The sequence below is a fragment of the Sander vitreus genome, chromosome 5 (assembly GCF_031162955.1).
Source record: "Sander vitreus isolate 19-12246 chromosome 5, sanVit1, whole genome shotgun sequence".
NCBI classification, from domain to species: domain Eukaryota; kingdom Metazoa; phylum Chordata; class Actinopteri; order Perciformes; family Percidae; genus Sander; species Sander vitreus.
In genome coordinates this window covers 6,953,392-6,976,697 of record NC_135859.1, presented here as the reverse complement: position 1 = coordinate 6,976,697, position 23,306 = coordinate 6,953,392, and positions in this window count along the sequence as shown.

Here is a 23,306-nt window from a genome sequence, read left to right as displayed (position 1 = left end):
GTAGCCAGCTTGGTATCTTCCCTGTTGCTCTGCCAGGCCTGCACTAAATCTATCTTTAGTTCTTGTTTGGTTTAGGAGCTTTTTGCCTTCAGTCTGGTCTGCAGCATGTGAAACATTTGCTTAGTTGGACTGTTGAGTAATAAAAAAAAAACTCCATGATCAGTGTCCTGCTGCATTGGGGGATCATGTGTACAAAGGGCTACACTGTTTACATGGGGCGTAACAAAATATAATGGCACAATTTGCAATACAAAACCATGAAAGAGCCAAAAAACAAAAATGAATCCCATTGTCAATTACTGTAAATGTTATCATCAGGCAGAGTGAGTGGAGCACCGCTGAGTGGCTTTTTCAAAGTCAAGAGTATCTGTGTTTCCTTTCATTTCAAGATAACGAGCAAGCTGCATTCAGATCACAAGTGACATGAATTTACGTCCTACTTTGATACTGTATGTGGAGTGTTTGTTTTTTCAGTGTGGGACCTTTGGCCACCAGCAGGCCATAAACGAGCTCCCTGATTAACAGCATACAGTAGTGCATTGGCTGCAGAAACATCAGGTCAAAGTCATTAAATCACAGTTTATTTTTCTGTTTATCTATTTGTTGTAGGGTATAATTCGATCCGAAATGTGAAGGACTCTTAAGGCACAAACGCTCTCATCCAAAACAGTTAAAAAAGACAAGTCCAGATGCTGTATAGTCCCAACACACACAGCTGGATGTGTGGCATCAGCTGTTACTGTTACAGTTCTGGAATGATCACAAAACCTCTTTATTTCAGTGCCTGGGGACTTTTCTTAATTATTGATTCCACTTGGATAGGCAAATATAGTTTGCTCACAGAAATTGGAGGATTAGGATAGGAGGATTTTGCGAAGCCATCTAGAAGTCCAGCAGATGCTTTCAGGATCCCTCATGGTCTGGGACCCTGAGGCATTACTTGCAATGCTGTCACATACAGTCAGGTCCATAAATATTGGGACATCGACACAATTCTAATCTTTTTGGCTCTATACACCACCACAATGGAGTTGAAATGAAACGAACAAGATGTGCTTTAACTGCAGACTTTCAGCTTTAATTTGAGGGTATTTACATCCAAATCAGGTGAACGGTGTAGGAATTACAACAGTTTGTATATGTGCCTCCCACTTTTTAAGGGACCAAAAGTAATGGGACAATTGGCTGCTCAGCTGTTCCATGGCCAGGTGTGTGTTATTCCCTCATTATCCCATTTACAAGGAGCAGATAAAAGGTCCAGAGTTCATTTCAAGTGTGCTATTTGCATTTGGAATCTGTTGCTGTCAACTCTCAATATGAGATCCAAAGAGCTGTCACTATCAGTGAAGCAAGCCATCATTAGGCTGAAAAATCTAAACAAACCCATCAGAGAGATAGCAAAAAACATTAGGTGTGGCCAAATCAACTGTTTGGAACATTCTTAAAAAAGAAAGAACGCACCGGTGAGCTCAGCAACACCAAAAAGACCCGGAAGACCACGGAAAACAACTGTGGTGGATGACCGAAGAATACTTTCCCTGGTGAAGAAAACACCCTTCACAACAGTTGGCCAGATCAAGAACACTCTCCAGGAGGTAGGTGTATGTGTGTTAAAGTCAACAATCAGAGAAGACTTCACCAGAGTGAATACAGAGGGTTCACTACAAGATGTAAACCATTGGTGAGCCTCAAAAAACAGGAAGGCCAGATTAGAGTTTGCCAAACAACATCTAAAAAAAGCCTTCACATTTCTGGAACAACATCCTATGGACAGATGAGACAAAGATCAACTTGTACCAGAGTGATGGGAAGAGAAGAGTATGGAGAAGGAAAGGAACTGCTCATGATCCAAAGCATACCACCTCATCAGTGAAGTATGGTGGTGGTAGTGTCATGGCGTGGGCATGTATGGCTGCCAATGGAACTGGTTCTCTTGTATTTATTGATGATGACAAAAGCAGCAGGATGAATTCTGAAGTGTTTCAGGCAATATTATCTGCTCATATTCAGCCAAATGCTTCAGAACTCATTGGACGGCGCTTCACAGTGCAGATGGACAATGACCCGAAGCATACTGCGAAAGCAACCAAAGAGTTTTTTAAGGGAAAGAAGTGGAATGTTACGCAATGGCCAAGTCAATCACCTGACCTGAATCCGATTGAGCATGCATTTCACTTGCTGAAACAAAACTGAAGGGAAAATGCCCCAAGAACAAGCAGGAACTGACAGTTGCAGTAGAGGCCTGGCAGAGCATCACCAGGGATGAAACCCAGCGTCTGGTGATGTCTATGCGTTCCAGACTTCAGGCTGTAATTGAATGCAAAGGATTTGCAACCAAGTATTAAAAAGTGAAAGTTGGATTTATGATTGTTAATCTGTCCCATTACTTTTGGTCCCTTAAAAAGTGGGAGGCACATATACAAACTGTTGTAATTCCTACACCGTTCACCTGATTTGGATGTAAATACCCTCAAATTAAAGCTGAAAGTCTGCAGTTAAAGCACATCTTGTTCGTTTCATTTCAACTCCATTGTGGTGGTGTATAGAGCCAAAAAGATTAGAATTGTGTCGATGTCCCAATATTTATGGACCTGACTGTATATATATTAGAAGGCTAGTACTAGACTACTAATAGGACCTCTCACAGTAGCTGTAGAGAGGTAGAGGAGGGCCAGGAGCAATCATCAGTTTATCACTTGGGCTGATCAGGCATCAGGGATTGAAATGTAATCTGAGTTTGGCGAGCCAGTCCCATTGTTTGTCAGTGCCACTGTTACTTGACAAAGAGGAGCTTAGTTTCTCAAACCTTCTGAAGCTGATTTCAGGTCTGTGCATGTTCGGGAGAGGATTATAATAAGTGCCACCATCTTCATTGATAAGTGACCAGTTCAAATTTGTGTTTTTAGGACATTGTAGACGTTAGAGACAGTGCAGAAAAGTGCTAAATGACACAGATCATGAGCTCTGTCCAACACTTGAAACAAGCCATGACCTTAACTTAACATAACAACATAACATGGTTGTTGCCGTGGATGGAACCCAGCTCTAGACTGCGTGAGAAAGCAAGTAATGAAATGTCAGTAAAACTGCAATAAAATGTAGATCTGCCAGTCCATTTACAGAACAGAGACCAATTTAAAGGATTATACTGGTCTTTTGTGGCTGATTATATAAAGGACCAAACTCGTTTTTCATATTTAATCAAGCCTATCTATCCCAAATAGCATTTTCCAAATTACAGAGACTTGAAACTTGCAAGCCTAGTGCAGGTAAACAATATATATAACTTTATAACTCAACACAGACATGAATGTGATGAATTATGGCTTTGATCATCTTTGTGGTAATTGAATAAATATTTAATTGGAGAATTATGTATTTCTCGATCTCTCTAGAAACAACCACAAGCTACCATGTCAGTTGACCCATTCAAGCAGCGCGAAGGTGGGTAATATGAGCTGAGCTATCAGCAGAGAAAATCTAAACTACTAAATCTGCTTCCCCCCCCCTCGCCACTTGCAGACGGGGTGATAAATGGAGGCTACTCCAACCTATATAAATCCTGATTGCGAACCACGTAGCGTGTGGCTTGTACAGGCTTTCTGACATCCTTGTACGCCTAATAACCTTGACCAAAATAAGAGTCGCCACCGCTGACCAAGCCAGGAAGCCCTCACTTCTGATGATATCACCCATAATTGATGTGGACGATTCCGACTCGCACTTACCAGGTTTGGGGAAATGGATAGGAAGTAGATACACTGCAAGTCGTCAGCCCAGATTCATCGGCAAGGAGAGTTTGTTTTGTTTGCTGCTTTTGAAAGAATGGGGGGAAAAAAGCATTTGTTCATTCACCACCCTCCTCACCTATATACGCATTCAAGGTTTGTGAATGAAAATGCAGCAATATAAAATGTGTCTGTGCACTTTGTAACCCTGTCACAAGGTTGACTTGAATATCTGGCATACTGAAAGTGATGAAGTTAAGGTAATTATACACCCACGATGTTTGTAGTGTGGATGTGTGCGCATGTAGAGTAGGATAATAAATAAAAAAAACGCTGTCACCTTGTAGGATGTATGTTGCACTTGAATAAGGAAGGAGTTAGTCATTTATGGTCATGGCTGTGAATCTGCATTCATCTAAGTCATTCTACAAAACAAAGAAGAAGAAAAAAACTTGCCTCAGGTAAACTGTTTTACATTTCTATCCTGTTCATAATTGGATCAGCTCCTCCATGCTTAATATAGAATAGTCATAGTCCAGCCCACTTGTGCAAAATGTCACATGAAAGGTGAAAGCAGGAGGACCAGCGTCTTTTGTGTCAGTGAGCATTGATTTCTCAAGATGTCCTTTGAAGCTTGTGTCCTGAAGGTCCTGTTGGTTGCAGGAGATGCATTCAGCCTCTGCAAGGCCCCACTGCCCACACAAAAGTCATAAATGTTATACGAATGTCACAAAGCCAGTGTGTCATTGTCGGCATCTAGTCCTAAGAATGGAGAAGGACCACATAGTGTCAAGGATATCGATATGGGGAAAGAAATATTGCATTAAGTTACACATCTGATCAGAGGGAGACAATTTGAAAGCACTAATGCACAAATCGTTTGTATTTCCCGTCTTGGGTGCTGTATGCTTTTTCCAGTGGATTTCTCCTACAGGATAACTTGTTAAACAGGCAATGTTGATGGATGGCCCTATTTTCTTTGTCTCTTCAGCTGAGGTGGCTGGCACTGCTCAGGTTAAATACCCATTTCTTTTTCCATGCTTTGGACTGGCTCTATGGCAACTTGAGCCAGTCAGTCAGTCCACAACTTTGATCCAGACGGAAATATCTCAACAACTATTAGATGCATTGCCATGACATTTTGTACAGACATTCATGATCCCCAGAGGATGGGTCCCAATAACTTTGGTGATCTCATGACTTTTCCTCCAGTGCCACCATCGGGTTGACATTTTATTTATTTTTTAATGAAATATCTCGACAGCTTTTGGATGATTGCCATGAAATGTGGTGTAAAATACAATACTTGTTTGGGAAAAGCTATTGCAGGTAGGCTGTTGTCAGGGCGGTTGCCGCGCAGCGATGTGAAACAAGCTATACTCTGTTACATGTTCATGAGTAATTTTAGAGTACTTTTTACTCTTACTCAAGTACGGTAAAAATATGTAGGCCTACTTGTACTATTTTAAATTGTGCTACACACTCGCTACTTTTACTGATACATTTAGCTACAAATTATTTTCATATTTTGCTGAGCTCACTCGCATGACAGCGATTGTTGAGAGATAAGATAGCCTGTACACACATACACACACACGTCTGTATGCATCCAAGCCCCTCTTTTAAGGCATTATATATATATATATATACACACACACACACACACACACACACACACAGTGGGGAGAACAAGTATTTGATACACTGCCGATTTTGCAGGTTTTCCCACTTACAAAGCATGTAGAAGTCTGTAATTTTTATCATAGGTACTCTTCAACTGTGAGTGACGGAATCTAAAACAAAAATCCAGAAAATCACATTGTATGATTTTTAAGTAATGCATTTTATTGCATGACATAAGTATTTGATACATCAGAAAAGCAGAACTTAATATTTGGTACAGAAACCTTTGTTTGCAATTACAGAGATCATACGTTTAATGTAGTTCTTGACCAGGTTTGCACACACTGCAGCAGGGATTTTGGCCCACTCCTCCATACAGACCTTCTCCAGATCCTTCAGGTTTCGGGGCTGTCGCTGGGCAATACGGACTTTCAGCTCCGTCCAAAGATTTTCTATTGGGTTCAGGTCTGGAGACTGGCTAGGCCACTCCAGGACCTTGAAATGCTTCTTACGGAGCCACTCCTTAGTTGCCCTGGCTGTGTGTTTCGGGTCGTTGTCATGCTGGAAGACCCAGCCACGACCCATCTTCAATGCTCTTACTGAGGGAAGGAGGTTGTTGGCCAAGATCTCGCGATACATGGCCCCATCCATCCTCCCCTCAATACGGTGCAGTCGTCCTGTCCCCTTGGCAGAAAAGCATCCCCAAAGAATGATGTTTCCACCTCCATGCTTCACGGTTGGGATGGTGTTCTTGGGGTTGTACTCATCCTTCTTCTTCCTCCAAACACGGCGAGTGGAGTTTAGACCAAAAAGCTCTATTTTTGTCTCATCAGACCACATGACCTTCTCCCATTACTCCTCTGAATCATCCAGATGGTCATTAGCAAACTTCAGACGGGCCTGGACATGTGCTGGCTTGAGCAGGGGGACCTTGCGTGCGCTGCAGGATTTTAATCCATGACGGCGTAGTGTGTTACTAATGGTTTTCTTTGAGACTGTGGTCCCAGCTCTCTTCAGGTCATTGACCAGGTCCTGCCGTGTAGTTCTGGGCTGATCCCTCACATTCCTCATGATCATTGATGCCCCACGAGGTGAGATCTTGCATGGAGCCCCAGACCGAGGGAGATTGACCGTCATCTTGAACTTCTTCCATTTTCTAATAATTGCGCCAACAGTTGCATTCTCACCAAGCTGCTTGTCTATTGTCCTGTAGCCCATCCCAGCCTTGTGCAGGTCTACAATTGTATCCATGATGTCCTTACACAGCTCTCTGGTCTTGGCCATTGTGGAGAGGTTGGAGTCTGTTTGATTGAGTGTGTGGACAGGTGTCTTTTATACAGGTAACAAGTTCAAACAGGTGCAGTTAATACAGGTAATGAGTGGAGAACAGGAGGGCTTCTTAAAAAAAAACTAACAGGTCTGTGAGATCCGGAATTCTTACTGGTTGGTAGGTGATCAAATACTTATGTCATGCAATAAAATGCAAATTAATTATTTAAAAATCATACAATGTAATTATCTGGATTTTTGTTTTAGATTCCATCTCTCACCTTTGAAGTGTACCTATTATAAAAAATGACAGACCTCTACATGCTTTGTAAGTAGGAAAACCTGCTAAATCGGCAGTGTATCAAATACTTGTTCTCCCCACTGTATATCATGATCATGATTGTGATTTACTAGGTGGAAATCAAGAGAAACAAAACAGACCAAGTTAAAAACATATGAGATTATTTCTTCAAGCTTGACAGGAGCCAACAGAGCTGAGATTTGAAAGCAGTCAGACAAGGTGTCAGGATGAGAAATCCTTGCACCGGCTTGGCCCCAAAGATCAGCAACAATGTGCCGTGACAAGAGGCAGTGCAGATTGACTGCTGCTGTAACTGGCTGAGACAGCACAGGGACACCTGAGTGTGCTTGAGTCTATACTCACAGACCAACTGCTGTCACTCCTCACTTGGCACCCTACTGCAGCACCCAAGCCTTAACAAACTGACATAAGCAAGCTGTGCAATTTAGTTCCCACACCCACACTTCACAACTTCACTCACATCTTAGGCTGTATCACACACACACACACACACACACACACACACACACACACACACACACACACACACTATTTGTGCAATTATTGGCTGGTGCCTGGATTACACAATTACATATACAGTATTTTTAGACATAGTAATATGTTGCAGATTATATATAAAGCAGCCTTGAGCCAGGTGGTTCCATCAAGTGGGAGTTTTAATTTCTGTAAAATCTAACAGCAGGAGCTTATTATGGGTCTGTCTGAAAAATGTGGTTTACAAGATGCCTTACACTCCACATTTCATGACTGCAGTATATATATATATATATATATATATATATATATATATATATATATATATATATATATATATATATATATATATATATATACACACACACAGGCTGCGATTTGTGAAAAAAGCAGAGGGTTGGGGGTGTTTTGGATCATGCAAAACAAAACAAAACATGCAATAATGAAATCCCCCTTCCAATACCATGGCATGCCAAAATAATCTCAAAATAAAATAGCACAACGTGGTGTCAACATGAAACACGCAGCTTTCAAGCAGCAGAGCATAGTTCACTTTGGGGTGAAAACAAAATACTTTCACCCAGGAAACGCTCGTTCGTTTCTCGGGAGTATTTGAATCCAAATCCGATCTTTTTCCTAAATTTAACAAATCGTTTTTGTGCCTAAACTTAACTATCATCGCCATATGACGCTCACCTTTTTCTGGTTTAACTCCACTACCATGGCCCTCTGAAAGGACCGTCATCTAGCGGTGCCTGTACCCGGCTTGCAGTCACCTGTTGGCGGCAAAACAACTGCCGGCGTCGGTTTTATTGTTCGTCTGTAGTGGCTAAAGACAACCAGCAACTGCCGCTCTGATTTTATTGTTCTGTGCATAGACTGTCATAGACTTCACTCAGCTTAAAACACTTTTATTTTTTATTTTTTATCTACATTTTGTCCCCATCGGGGATAAAAATAAATGAGCAGAGGCAGAGATATCCTACACATCCCCCCTGGTAAATTGCCTTTTTTAAAGGCATGAGATATTCTTCTTTAAAGTTTCCAGTTAAAGTTTTTATTTATTAAAAAAATGGAAATCCAGAACTGAGACAGTAACTCTCAACATTGAGCTCCCTGAAAACAAGGAATGATTTAGGAAGTGCAACCACTTTGATATCCTATACATATTAAGTGATTATGGAGGCGGCAGTATTGGATCCCCCCACACACACAGACACGCACACAAACACACTCACAGATCTGTATGACAGAGTAACAGATGCAGTGCAACACAATGGACAGACTCATCCCATACTCGTTGTGTAGGAGGGCTCTGATTCTTGGCAGTCTGCGTTAAGAACGTGTGAAAATACAAGGCAATGAGTCAACACTCAGATACTCAGATACACAGCTAAAACACAACATACATGGCAGTAAAACCAATAAAACTAAGCAGGCAGATATTTACTGTGTTCACTTTGAAGGTGTACTGGGGTACAGTAGGTGCCCTCATGTACAGTTCCTTTAATGGTGGCAATCATAAAAAAGTATGCATTTACCTTCCAGCAGTATGACAGAACCTAATTACAGAAAGCCGCCTCCAGAAAATAAAAGAAAAATAAACTTTTTTAGCTGTCACTTTGACACTTTGCAGATAACTTCTCTGCATGTTCATTTGCTACAGGCCCATTCCTGCATGAAGTGGGATAGACTAATAGCAGACTCTTGTGCTGTGATTGGCTGCCGGTAGCGGCCGTGGGAGGAAGTTGAAATTTCAAGACACGCCACTTAAATCGGATTAACACATAAGTGACATGTTTACTGGGGTATTTATAGCTCCCATTTGATTAGAAAGTAGGGAACAAGGCTACATTCATGGTCCAATTATATTTGAGTATACAACTGCTGAGTACACATGTGCCCACACTACCTTACAAATCTGATTTACATTGCTCTGTGCTTGAAATTAATTGAGGGTGACTTTGAGAAGGCATGGGTAATTGAAATATTTCTTGAAGCTGCGGTTAAATTAAATATTAAATTAAATTAATTAATGATTCTGTATTAAAGAGTAACTACCGTCTTTTTCAACCTGGATCCTATGTGCCTATGTTTTTGTGTCTAAATGACTTATGGGAACAACAATCTTTGACATTGGTCCAGTATTAAGCGAGATTACTGCAGTCGGCATAAAAAACATCAACGAAATTGTGTTCGCTAAACCCACCAGACTCCATGTAAATAAACAGTTAGTTTAGCATCGTAAAATACACTTCATTCAAAGTTGACAGAAACAAAATAAAACTATGAAAAGCCGTTTTGGGTCGTCTTTCCACTTTTCCAACCATCACAACTGTAGTTTTGGTTGAAATAAACGCATAGTTTACCGATTTACATGTGAAAATATGTTGGCTCTATACACGCTAAAAGTATTGCGTTTTTTAATAGAGTCTGGTGGGTTTAGAGCCAGCGACTTCAGAGCTGTTTGTGGTTAAACAGAAAGGTCTCAAAGAGGTTTTAAAGGTCTATCTCTGAAGGGATCATTTCCATAATGTTGTCAGACACTTAGAATATTAATCTGAGCCTGTCAGTGGCAAAACGAGCACTTTTGTGAAGGTAAATATAAGCTGGACAAATGCCTTATTTACATTGTAGCTTGTTTTGCCGCTGCTGACTGCAGCAATCTCGCTTAAGATAGATAGATAGATACTTTATTCATATTAGATAGATAGATCTATTTTAGAATAGCTCTATCTATCTATCTATCTATCTAAATATACAAGCATCTCATAGCTGAAGTCCAACCCAGTCTCACAGCAGTTCGTGAAATGTTCACATAATTGAATCTATTGATTCATGTACACGGACACGTTTATCTCGTTTTTTTCGTGATGGTCAGCACGTTTTTTAAACTAATGTATTTCAATGGGAAGCGTCTTTCGTGATCACAGCACGATTCTTTCTGCCAGTCGGGCTGCAGCAGAGAAGCTGTATAAGCGCTGTTTTAATCAACATTTATTCACGAGATCTTATCATGGTTTATATGTATTTCTTTTAATGTTATTATTTCAGTCTTATTGCCAGGGAAGCTGGATTGCTTTTTTATTGATATTTTTAAAACTATAACGCTACATCTATCAACATTTATTTAGATGTTATCATGGTATTCATTTCTTTATTTTAATAATATTATTTCGGTCTTATTACTGGTGAAATATTACAGTATGTAAACGATATGGGCTGAGCTGGGCGCATTCAAAGCCAATATCCCACAATGCAATGCGGGCATTCATATCAGAGAATCGGACAGCGATCAGCGGGTCTTTAACGACAGTATTGCTTCAATGTACATATTTAATCAGTGGTTTTGTCACCAGCAACAACACGTTGATCAGCTTTGTTCCAGTAAGTTATGCACCGCAATAACGTTAAAAAAATTCTGCAGAATACTGCGGAAGTGACATAGTAATTACCGCTCCGCGTCTGTGAAAGTTTGCTGCACGTTGCACGTGAGAATTTATATAATAAAAATACCCTTAATGAAAAAAATAGTGTTTTATGCTAAGCACTTTGATTTGCCTTGTCGCAGAAAAATACTATTTAAAAAACCGTGTTTAGAAATACAGCCTAATGGCTTGTTTGACAAATGCGCATTTGTTTTGACTTGTACTATTATGAAAAATAAAAAATATTTTAATATAGAGAAGCATTTTTTATTTTATTTTCCAATTTCCTAATTTTGCAGTTGATGAATGTTAATAGCAAAGACTAAAGGGAAAAAACATGAGCATATTTTTGTGTGGGACTTTGTTTGATTCAACATCACTGACAGGGGCCAAGCAGTTAGGCAAGAGAAGTCACAAGAAGAGTTCAAAAAAGTTTTTTTTTATTTTACCCACAAAAAACATTACAACGAAATAGAAATAAAGTTTGGGCCCTTAAAAGAGGTCAAATAAACAAACCGAACTTAAGCTCTGACCATAACAAACTCAAAAAAAAAAAAATACAACTGACCTGTCATAAGAGAAACAAAGGGGACTTATATACTGGCTGATCAGACCAGGTTTGACACACAGGGGGAGACTAACAATAACACTAATACATAAACTACAAATAACAAAAAAAAACTAAACACTTACTCCAAAAGAAATGTAATCGTAATTAACATTAACCGAATAAATGTTCTAAATACAATACAAATCAAAACTCAAATATCTTGGGAAAAAATAAAGCCACCCCTATAAAGCTGCTGTTGTTCCAGACGCCACCCCTTTGTCCCAGCAGCCTTCATGCCTCACTCCAGGGTGTGGAATCCACAACACTGGTAAGCTCAAAAGAAAACCATTATAACAAAAAGACAATCCAAAACTAATGAAGTATCTATGTAAACCAAATCCAGTGTCCTGTACGTTATTTAAAACTAAATAAATGTTTACAACAAAATATATAATGTGTCTGAAAAGGTATAGAAACCAATCTTAAGGAAAACAGCATGAACTAAGATAAATGTGAGTGTATGAGGTTACCGCCATCACAATCACACTGCATTATTAGTTGTTTTAAATAAATTACTTTTTTGAAATAATTTATGGTAGGCCTAACATATTAATTATTATATTCAGAAGATGATCCTCATGTCAATCACATGGTTACAGCTTGTAGCCATCTTTACCTTTGTAGCCTTTACTGAGACTACCTTTTCAAAATTAAGAAGGGACTAGTTTTAGGAAGCCTTTTCAGGAAATTAAAAGGATGTGTACATATACAACATGTGTTTTGGCATTTTTGGCACACTTCTACCTCAGCCTACGGCACACAGACACAAGTACTTTTGCATATTCTGCTGAAATGGAGACCTGTGAGCAGTGGTGCAATGCCAACAATCTCATTCAACCATTTCACAAACTGAGGAAAGGGTCGTGACATGGGTCAGAGGTCATGAATGATGAACCAATCAAGCGGCTCTGCTCCTATAGGCACCTCAGTGTTTATATGGACAACACCTTTGGCTAGAAGGCCTGTGTAGAAAGTGTGTGTTCATTTAGAGCAGACACTCATGGTGAATCAGTGGGTCTATGTTATACAAGGCTGCATTATGGAGCATATTAATGTCAGAAAGCATGTCAATATCTAAAAAACATCACATTTAAAGATTGCTTGTCAGGTGACTGTCCTAAAGGTTGTGGAGAGGAATACAAACCAGTCTCTCCAGGCAAGCACAGAAAATATGGTCTGATCTAGCTTTATTCTCCATGCCAAGTATGAGCTCTTATCCTCTGGCAGAAGAGATGGGGTACCCCAATGTAAACTAAATATTTCTAAACTATAGGCCTAATTTGGACCTACCTCAATTAAAACTTTAAACAATGTTGCTTGAGGCTGCAGGGGTTGTGCAATAGCTTCATGATACAATGCATATAGGGGTGTGTGTAGGTTGCTCTTGTCACTGTTTGTGAAAGATGAACAATAGATTGTGGCTGTGTGATGTGCTTCAGTCTGGCTACATATCACTTTGTTTATGTTTGAATTGTAAGTATATGTCAGCTGTATGTTAAAACAATTTGTCAAGTGTTATGTGTGAAGCATTTGAACTCAAGGCAAACATCCCTCTGGTGACAATAAAATATCGCCTGCAAAGTGGTCTCCATGATGTGTAAAAAATAAAACGTCGTAGCACTATAGCAAACACATCGTTGGAAAGGTCTCAATCTGGACAGTAACATATGTCAGTCTGAAGAGGATACATTACTCCTGCTTTGAAATATTGACCACTGAACCTTGAACCCAGTACATGTTTGAAGGCTTGTCATTTAGCAACAGGAGGTACTACACACACATATGATCAGCTGTTATAGAAAGCTCTGGACCTTAGCTGTCATGTAGATGTGGTCACCAAGGTTTACCCACTGTAAGCATTGCCAAATATGGTAATAAGCTATTTTGACCTATTTAACGATTAAAATTTTAAAAATCTGATGACACCAGTGTGTTCCCCATCCCAAAAAACCCCAGGGTGTATCAAAGATTCTACACAGTCAACTTCTACTTATGAGAAATATACCAATATATTTAAAAACTACAACTCTCACTAGAGACGCGCCACAGAACCTGTTACAAAGCCAGTGTACTTGTAGTTCTTCTGGGGTAGGTGGGTGGGTGGACTTGTTCGGCTCCTGTTTTTCTGCTGGCTGCTGTGAATGGGCTTCATTCCATTTCAGATTGCCGCCGCCCGCCGGCCAACGGAGCAAACAATACATGAGACAAATACATGAAACTGTATTTTACTTTATTGTTTAAATCCTCAAATACAACGTTAGACAAAAACATCAATATTCCGAATATTATGTATTTTTATCTTTCCTATCCGCGGAGCGGTAATTACTATGTCACTTCCGGAGTATTCCGCTGATTTTTATTATTACGGTGCATAACTTACTGGAACAAAGCTGAGCAACGTGTTGTTGCTGGTGACAAAACCACTGATTAAATATGTACATTGAAGCAATACTGTCGTTAAAGACCCGCTGATCTCTGTCCGATTCTCTGATATGAATGTCCACATTGCATTGTGGGACATGGGCTTAGAATGTGCCCCACTTGGCCCATATATCGTAGTGTTCTGTCTTACAGCATACTGTAATATTTCACTGGTAATAAGACCAAAATTTTATTAAAATAAAGAAATGAATACCATGATAACATCTAAATAAATATTGATAGATGTAGCGTTATAGTTTTAAAAATATCAAGAAATCCAGCTTCCTTGGCAATAAGACCGAAATAACAACATTAAAAGAAATAAATATAAACCATGATAAGATCTGGTGAATAAATGTTGATTAAAACAGCGGTTATTGGGCTAAAAATACCAATAATAGTAAAGCTGTACAGCTTCTCTGCTGCAGCCCGACTGGCAGAAAGAAACGTGCTGTGATCACGAAAGACGCTTCCCATTGAAATACATTAGTTTTAAAAAAAACGTGCTGACCATCACGAAAAAAACGAGATAAACGTGTCCGTGTACACGAATCAATAGATTCAATTATATGAACATTTCACAAACTGCCGTGAGACTGGGTTGTGAAGTCCCATGGTCAGCAAGAGCATTTCATGTAAATAAGATGTGTAGTTAGTGTATCAGTGCCCAAAGGAAGTAACAAATCAAGACTTTGCAGTAAAATACAAACTGAAAAAGAGTAAACTCTCTCAGCTTTCTACCAGTCTTCAGCCTTTGCCATCTCTTTGGTGTGAAGTTTCACAGACCTATCTCGTGGTACGATCATGCTGCCATTTGGAGCCAGTGGATGTCACAGTTTTGGTCAAATCTGTGTTGCTAAGTGGTTGTTGCTTTTGTGTGCTTCTGGTCATGTGATAGTTAAACAATGTGGGACAGTGATGTCATTTTTTACATTCATACATTCGTCATTTTTGTATGTAGCACTGTGGCTCCAAGTTTCATACAAGATCAGACTGCGAAGCATAAGGTAGCTGAATATCTTGGGTTTTGTCTTTTTGTACACCTGACATAAGACACGGCATCAAATATAAAACGTGTCGCCCGTATGAGTTGTTTGTGGGATATGCAACACACAAGATATTAAGGCACCACTTACCAAATAAGTATACACTTGAATGAAATCTGTATCATGTATGACAAGGTAAAGTGTGTGTTCATATGCCAACTATATAAATACATGTATTACTCTATTAAAGTCAGTAGTAGAGTAAAATTGATAGTTGTTTTTGTATAAAAATGTGGCTTATCATTGCCTTTATCAGTTGTTTGCCACCACAGTCTAACAATGGTAGGAACCATTAAACAAAGGCTCTTTCCTAATCACAGAGTGTTTACATACGGGGATGTAAGGCAAGACACATTGCAAGATAGTAACATTGTAGCACTTAGGCGATATCTTTCTCCATGCTAAATAAAAGCTTCTCCACTTAATTATTGGGGCAGATTAAAAATAGCAAAGCGAGAGTTTATGTTCCCCCGTCAGCCTACACAGCCTGTCAGAGCTGGCAACTGAGCCTGTGGGCAACATATGCGAAAGACTCATCTGCTACGATCCTTTTTTCCCCCTTTGATGAATATACTACATCATACAAACATTTCGCCTTCTCCTCCCGTTCACTGATAGCGATGACACGCATCGGGAGCAGGTGCAGGAGGGGAGCCACACTGACTTAAAGAGCGAGCACTTCTCTTAGGCACAATGGTGCTCATTCCCCCGTGAGTAACGCCTGTTGACATGACTGCTGGGAGACTGGACATCTTAAGAGAGATGCACAAGGGTCCACAAGGGCTGACTGCTATTTCATGTGCTAAAAGAAATGTCAACGTGCTGGCCGAGGCAATATTTCTTCTCTTTACTTCAAGGAGTTTTAAGCATTTTTATCCCCCAACACACATTAGGCCACAAAGCCTCATTTAAATAGAATCTGTCCCTGGGACTCTGATTTGGGTTTTTATTATTGTTTATGTAACAGGGTTTACAAGTTTTATTTATACAGCATATTTCAGTAACAAGGCCATTCAAAGTACTTTACATAAAACATTAAAGAAAACCTTTAAAGAGAATACCGCGACCCGATACCGGATAAGCGGACTAAGATGGATGGATGGATGGATTTAAAGAGAATAGGAAATAAAAACAAGCTAAAATTGAATAATACAGGTATAAAGTACAAGTAAATGTTACAATAAAAGTTACAGTGCAGTGTAAGAAATGAACAATTACTTGATTTAATAAAAGGCAGCGTCAAACAGAGTAGTCTTCAGCCTTGTAGCAGAAGATCAAAAATATATTTTGGCTCTAAACCATTCAGTGCTTTACAAGCCAACAGTAGTAATTTGAAATAAATTCTTTGACAGATAGGAAGCCAGTGTAAATACCTCAGAGCTGGAGTGATTTGATTCACTTCTTGGTCTTAGTTCGGACTGGAGCAGCAGCATTCTAAATCAGCTGCAGCTGTCTAATCAATTTTTTAGGGAGACGTGTAAAGACACCGTAGTCGAGTCTACTGAAGATAAATGCATGGACAAGTTTTGCCAAATCCTGCTGAAACAAGTCCTTTAACCTTTAATATATTCTTAAGGTGATAGTACTTTGTAGACTTAGTAATTGTCTTAATGTGGCTGTTGAAATTCAGTTCTGAGTGACTACACCCAGATTTGTGGGTTTCTCCGTTGTTTTTAACATTGCCGATTGAAGCTAAGCGCTGACTTTTAATTTTTCTTCTTTGGCTCCAAAAACAACTACCTATTTTATTCTGGCACATCAAATTGATGATTTGTTCAAAGCACCTACTCAGTGCTTGTATTGGACCATAGTCCCCTTTTTGATATGGTTTTGTAAATTTGTATGGCGTCTGCACAATTCTAATAATTTATTTTGTTGTTTTCCATAATCTGAGCCAGTGGAAGAATGTAGATGTTAAAGGAACGCGGCGACTTATTGGGACTTTAGCTTATTCACCGTAACCCCCAGAATTAGATAAGTCCATACATACCCTTCTCATCTCCGTGCGCGTTGTAACTCCGTCTGACGCCCCCAGCGCTAGCTTAGCCTAGCACAGATCCTGGAGGTAACCGGTTCCAACTAACCTACTGCTCCGAATAAGTGACAAAATAATGCCAACATGTTCCTGTTTACATGTTGTGATTTTTATAGTCACAGGGTGTACAAATAACAAGGTCACTATGCTTTTACTATCTAGTAATTGTTGACTCTATTACTCCAACTCTGAGCGAAATCCAGGCAAACTCTCTGCTCCTCACCACGGGGCTTCTCAGGTGCTGCTAGCAAATCACTGCGGTCAAAAGGTCAAACAAATGCTATGATAGAGAAACTGTAAAAGATCATTAGATAATCTATGTATATATGTAAGTCTTTACATATCTAATCCTATAACATATACAACCGAATGGAAATAGCCCAAAACTGAAAACATGTCATGTCACTGAGTGACATGACATGTTATGCTACTGTACTGCAATTTATATGGAAGGAGAATATAAACAAACGATATGGTCCAGGGGTAACTGCAGGCCTCTTCCTCTCTGTCATCTTCATCTGCCTCCTCCTGATCACTCCCTGCCTCTGTCCCTCTCTCTCTAAATCTGCAGCCTCCTTTTCATCCCTCACAGTCAATTCTTCCTTTGTCTTTTCTTATTCACTTATTTCTGCATCTCCTTCTGTGGTCTTCTCCTGCTCTGACCCGCCTGGTCTCTCCAGTTGACTGCCTTCTCCTTCTTCATTTCCCTCCTCCTCTTCCTCCTGTGCACTACTCAGAATTTTCTTCCACTTTTACGCTTCAGCTAATATCTCCAGTTACTCTGGCCTGCAAAAGTCAAGATGTGAAAAGCTCTGGTTATCCTTGTATTACACTACACTTTAGGGCCCTGTAGCTATTAAGTAGCCTAACAAACATAAAATCAGAAGAGATTTATTACATGCACACAACAGTTCCGTTTAGACTAGCCTTCTTAATCCCATTGTATTTGTTGTTTTCCCAGTTTGACAGTAAAAGATGTCACCTGGTTTAATTTGTGCAGCCTTATTGCTGCGATATGTGAGATGAAGTGGATTTTATAGTACTCCTTAACTAATCACATACAAATGATCGGTCTCAGCAAGCACTGTGTAGTGTGTTGTAACGTAACGCCACCGAAACGGCGACCGTCTGTAAACGTTATGAATTCAAACATGCCAGTTTGTAATATTTTGTATTATGACGTTTGATGCAGGGACGTAGCTAAGTATTTGAGGGGCAGGGGGCTAAGATTACATCTATAATTATTATTTATTACTAATTAATATAAATTAATTGTTTCAATGTTTTAACCCTCGTGTTGTCCTTCCGGGTCAAAATTGAAAACTAACTTTTTTTTGGCACTTTTTTTACAATGTTTTTGGCATTTTTCTCAACGCTGTTTTAAATTCATGGTCATTAAACCTAATTTAAATGACATAATTCATTTTTGAGTTAACAAAAGCAGACATTATGCATCGTTTTGACTAATAGTTAAGATCAGAGGATGTTGAGTGGTTTTATGTCAAACTTTAGTCAGGATACTGTTTTGAAAACATAAACAAATTAATTTAAATGCTATAAAATTGAATAAAATGCCCAAAATTCAATGAAAGTAATCATTAATTTACCTGCGAAGATTGTTATTTGGGTTCCATACAACGTACATCATGCATCCATGTTATTTTTGGGCAATTTGATTGTAAGAAACCCATATTTCTGATATAAAAAAACTTTGAAAACGGGTCAATAAATTTGACCCGAGGACAACACCAAAGCACTTTTCCTCTTCGGTCCCCCTACAGGTTGGAAGCGGAATTGTCCAGTACAGTTTCTTATGTCTCATTCGAACTACAGATCCGCTATCCGATCTGGCAAACTTGCATAGTGCGGTTATAGCCGAGGGCCGCAAAGCGAATGCAGAACTGCCGTTCACCCTGTTACGAGTTGCTGAACCACTGAAACGATTTTGGAAACATTATTTTAAGCTACAAAAGCATCTTTGGTGTTGCTTTAAGAAGCTTGTGGACAGAGTGGCAGTTTGTTTTTACAAGCACAGTTTTTTGAACACCAATGTTAGGGGGGCAGCTGGGGGGGCAAGGCTGGGGGGGGCAAGGCCCAATTATATTATATTGTGATATTCAATGTGTTTTTTATCTGTAGCATTGGAACTCTCCCTCCTCCTGCATTACTGTGCTTCAGGAGTTTATGGGTTCTTGCAAAGTAGGCATATATTTTATTCTTTTGATGTTTTAATTATTTGCAAGACATGGTAACTTTGTGACTGGCATAATGTGTTTTGTTTGCTTTCTCAAAAGGGGACCAGTCCAGTCACTGTTTTCTACTGTTATTTACCATATTGTTTTCTTTTCTTTTTGACCGATACCTTACTGTGCTCACACTTAGCTAGTCCACAGTTTGAACCTGTACAAGGCTGGGTCCGTGTCGACACACTGTCTCCTTGTGGTGAGACTGCACTGGGTGACACTCTGTAGTGGTGTGTGTGTATACATAACATCGACGCTGCATGATTTTTTTGCAGCGCATCTTGCATGATTTTGTAGTGACTCTTGCATGATAATTTGTAGTTATTTTGCATGATATTTTGTAGTGAGTCTTGTGGAGATGACAAGTGTGTAGTGCATCTTCTTGTCGGTGTTGGGCATTCTATTTCCCGCAGTCGCCTCCCAGGGTGGGGAGTGCAAGTCGACCCAACCTTCCGACTTCGAGGAGAGTAAGACTGTGACTATATCTGCCATCTAATTTATTATTTTACCAGCATTTAACGGCATTAACGCAAACCCATTTTAACGGCGTACATTTTTTTTCGCGAGATTAACGTTCTTTTTGGCCTAGCAAATTCTTTTGTTTTTTTCACATGCTGTTGCAACAACTAGTAATGTTAGAAAAACTACAACACCACACCGGATCTTGCTAGACCGGAAACAAAATAACACACTTTTTTGGGCTTGCGAGCCGGCCAAAGAGTAGTACATACCTGCAAACTAGTCGCTTTTCGGCGAAAATTGCCGTTTTGAATGGGAAAATGTCATCCACGTGAATCTTGTAGATCCAAAAAGTTTTTATTTGGGGGGGGTCCGAGACCCGGTGCTAATACGGCACCGGTGCCTTAACAACCGTTATCTACCGGAGCAAATAGCAACGCGGATTTCGGTGCCTTATTTAGGTGCCACTTAAATGCCTGTGCTTCTCTCTGATGCTCCAAAAACAGACGTTAGAGGGAACTGAAACATCGCCGCACGGGACGCTAGTCAACACAACACTTAGCAGCAGCTAACGTTAGCCTACTGTTAGCTAGCAGCTGGAGTAAACACGGTTAAGATGCTGACAGCTAAACGGTGTAAAAGTGTGTCTGTATTTCACTGGAGAGGATTCTAACCATAGACAGTATAAACGATTCTAACACCAGACTGTAGCTTCCGTTGTCTGAAAAACACAAACTCAGCCTCGCCAGCCTCGTGGTACATTCAAAGTTATTGTAAAATACCCTTTTCCCATCCAGTGGTTGTTTTCGCAGTTTTGTGCCCCCTTTTTTTATCAACTTTTGATTGTTTTATATTTTTGAACATACAGAACAGACAAATACAATTGAACAAGGTGCTCGTTTTATTTATTTTTATATATATATATATATATATATATATATACTCACTTTTGTACAATATACCACCTCCTGTTAAGGGTTTAAAGGGTTCCTCCTACCCCTCAACAGGAGGTTGCGTTGTCAGGTCTACGGGTTTTCTGTGCTCCGGCACTACACGTATAAGCAATTGTATTCCTTGTGTTTTATTGCGGAAACAGTTACAATATTCACTACTATGCTGTTTGTACTACTTTCAATCTGCAAGTAAAAGGCTTAATGTCATGGGGTGAGGAATAGCAGACCCAAAAATGCAGAGTCCAATCAGCAGTGGAAATTTCAAGGATTTAATTAAACGGGATACAACCAAGGGAGTCCTGGAACAAGCAGGCAGGCAAAATATTATCAGAGTAATGCAGGCAAAAAAGCTGTGAAAACTTAAATTAATTTAATTAAATAACAAGGAACACAGAAACGACGGGGTTTACAAAATACCAGTGGCAGCGCCAGAGATTTGCTTTTGCTGTTGCTATGGGGTTGCTCGACGTTTCAGTGAGGGTGCTCTGATATTTAGAGTTTCCCTTGAAACACGTAGCCTAACGTTACACAAACATGTGCACCCACCCCCACCGCGGTTTTTTTTATGCACTAAAGTTGCCGATATAACGGCACCATAAAACTCTGATTAGCCCACCGAACATATTTCAAATACCAGCCAACAAGCCGGGTTTAATAAATTATTACTGCAGCTCTCATATAGCTTATATTTGCAGAAGAGTAGGCTAATGCACTCGGACGCACATTTTCTGGACTAAAAATAAACCATGTCCAGTGCGCTGTGTAACTTTGGATTCGGTGATCCATTCATTCACAGTACTGTAAAACACATGTTCACTGTAATGTTTAACTACAAGACAAAGATAAGAGTAAAGTTGTTGCATGGACCCCTATTAGATGACTCCTCACCCACTGTGGCCTGGCTGTGCGATCCCCTGGTCTAATGTCATTTACAGCAGTGTAACGTTAAGCATCCTCAGCAGCGATCACAGCTGTTAGGTTATCTTCCTCCGGCCGCTTTTCTTCATCCTGGTTGGTGACAGGTTCACCATATCTCTCTGTCTCATTTAAAGGTTTTGATAAAATCTCCACAGGTTGATGTTCAGGGAGTAAAAAATGATCCATTGCTCACGTTACACTCTCTTCACTAATCCTAACAGCTCCAAATATTGCATTCTTGCATTCTTCTTCTGTGTAAATTCGTTACTGCTGAAGTAAGGTCAAAAGTTTAATGTGTGCTGCGCCCATTGGCAAAATACGATGCTTCGTGTTTTTTAGTCATAAAAGTAAAGAGTTTGTTTTATGAATGTATTTATTCATTTTTCAAATATAAATTATAGTATTAACACGTTAACGAATTTTTTTTTATAAATAAATCACAGCAATTTCTTGGGGGTGCTATGGGAATCCTAGGGGTAGCTACAGCACCCCTAAGCACCTCCCTGGCGCCGCCTATGCAAAATACACAATGATCTGACAATAGACAAAGACAGCACAGAGACTAAATACACAAGGTAACGAGGGTGAAACAAGGGACAGGTGACACAATGGCTCAGGAACAGGTGAAACACATCAGGGCGGGGCAGACCATCACAAAGGTGGGAAAACACAAGGCAGGAAGTATAACAATGACATGGGAGAAACAGAGACTACAAAAAACAGGAAACTGAAGCATAAAACATACACAAGGATGAAAATGGTAAAACGCAACAGAGAACACAAGCGACAGTAACCAACGGAAACAGGGAATAAATTAACACAAAACAGGGAAAACTACAACTGAAAACCACAACCATGACACTTAAACCAATCTGATGATTCCGTGCTCTCTTCACAGATGAAGCGGAACAGCCCAGCACCCAGCCCAGACTCAAGGGGATTGCAATATACAATCATTCAATTAATAAATAAATACATTATTATGTACTAATTATGCAAGTCTGTGCAATTAGCCATTTCCGTCTAGTAATACAACTTACTATTAGAGATCTAGTGTAACTGTCATGATCTTGGGTTTTGTTTAGTTTCCTGTTTTATTTTGTAGCATACCTCTCGTGTCATGTCTTGTTTGAGGTCTTGTTTGACTTACTGCCTTGTGATTGTCTGCCCCGCCCTAATGTGTTTCACCTGTTCATCAGCCCTCATGTCACCTGTCCCTCGTTAACACCCTGTATTATTTAGTCTGTGTGCCCCCTTTGTCTGGTGTCCATTAGTTGTCATACCTTGTGTTTAGAAGTTTGTTTCTAGTGTTCAGTTTTTTTTAGTGTTCCTGTTTTTGGTTCCCTGCCTGCTTTATTTGGACTGTAAGTTTATTTTCTTCATTAATTAAATTATTGAAACTCTCCCTGTTACCTCCTCATCTTCTTTAGCATTTGGGTCCAAACCTATAATTCCTGAAACCATGACAGTAACAGCGACCCATCGTTACGTTACAGCTTTAATACAGCGGGGAGAACAAGTATTTGATACACTGCCGATTTTGCAGGTTTTCCCACTTACAAAGCATGTAGAAGTCTGTAATTTTTATCATAGGTACTCTTCAACCCTGAGTGATGGAATCTAAAACAAAAATCCAGAAAATCACATTGTATGATTATTATTTTTTTTTTAAAGTAATTAATTTGCATTTTATTTAGGGCTGTAATCGCGATGCGATTAAGGGCCGAGCATAATGCGTTAATTTCTTTTAATCGTATTAATCGCATGCCGCCATTTA